The sequence below is a fragment of the Nyctereutes procyonoides genome, unplaced genomic scaffold (genome assembly GCF_905146905.1).
Source record: "Nyctereutes procyonoides isolate TBG_1078 unplaced genomic scaffold, NYPRO_anot_genome, whole genome shotgun sequence".
Lineage (NCBI taxonomy): Eukaryota > Metazoa > Chordata > Mammalia > Carnivora > Canidae > Nyctereutes > Nyctereutes procyonoides.
The window spans coordinates 25,872,328-25,873,549 of NW_026575125.1; the positions used below are offsets into that span (position 1 = coordinate 25,872,328).

Consider the following 1,222-nt stretch of genomic DNA (forward strand, 5'->3'; position numbering starts at 1 on the left):
CGGTGCATGGAGCCTGCTTCTCCCTCTGCCTGTGTCTCTGCCTCTCTCTCTCTGTGACTATCATAAGTAAATAAATAAAAAATAAATAAAAAAATAAAAAATAAATAAAAAAAGAACAATTAACAAATCCATTAAATATTGTCCGACAAAGACAAAATACACCCAAGAAAGCGAATTCTGTATTGTTAGGGATCTCTGCAAGTTAGAGCATGGATTGAATTCTGATTGCTTCTGTAAAATAGAATAAGAAAAAAAAAGAATTTTCATGTTCTCATGGCTTTGGAATAGCTTCACTAAATGACTTTCTTTAAAAGGAGTGAGTGAAAGTAACAATCTTTGTCTTAGAACAAATATTTAACTTTTATAATAGAAATGTAAACAGAGCAATGATTTGTGATTTCTCAATATGTTCTTTCTTGCTGAAGGACATTTAACTAGTTGTGACCTATAGTCAGGATAAGTGTAGTGCAAACTTAAAATTTCCAACAGTAAGGACACATAAATAGGAAAAATAAGCCTTGAGTGAAATCTTATTTGGCAAAGAGCACGGCACCAGTGAATTTCTAATGCTAAAGATTTTTTTGCCATTAATTCGGGAACTAAAGCTTTATGGAAGTCACTAGAGCTGACCTTCTCCTATCCTTTAACAGGATAAAACTCTTGTCTCTTTTAGTTGATGGGCCCTTTCTTCGGACTCTAAAGTTGATGGACAAGTTGCTAGATAGTCTGAGCGCCAGGGGAAAACCAATAGGCGTGCAACTTATAGACCATTGCCAATAAAAATGTAACCTTTCTTTGTTGTGCATTTCACAAGCAGATTACATAACCTTTTGGGGATATGTCATCACCACCAATAGCATTTTTTTTTATTTAAGTTCTTATTTTAATTCCAGTTAGGGAACGTACAAAAATATGGAACTTTTTGCAAATTTGCCTGTCATCCTTACACGGGTGCCATGCTCATCTCTATATCGTTCCAATTTTAGTTTATGTGCTGCTGAAGGGAGCATGACAGCAAGCATATTTAAATAACAGATGCTAGGGCACCTGTGTGGGTTAGTTGGTTAAGCATCTGCCTTTGGCTCAGGTCATGATCCCAGAATCCTGGAATCGAGCCCCACATTGCGCTCCCTGCTCAGTGGGGAGCTTGCTTCTCCCTCTCCCTCTGTCTGATGCTCCCCTTTGCTTGTGCTTGCTCTCTCTCTCTCTCTGGATCTCTCTC

General features: G+C 37.6%; 1 non-coding gene across 1 annotated transcript; it reads right to left on the reverse strand.

The window, feature by feature from the left end:
• Positions 1 to 906: 906 nt before the first annotated feature.
• LOC129518939 (U6 spliceosomal RNA) lies at positions 907 to 1,010 on the reverse strand. Its single transcript, XR_008666279.1, has one exon. It is a non-coding gene; the product is annotated as a U6 spliceosomal RNA (small nuclear RNA).
• Between the last annotated feature and the right edge of the window lie 212 nt (positions 1,011 to 1,222).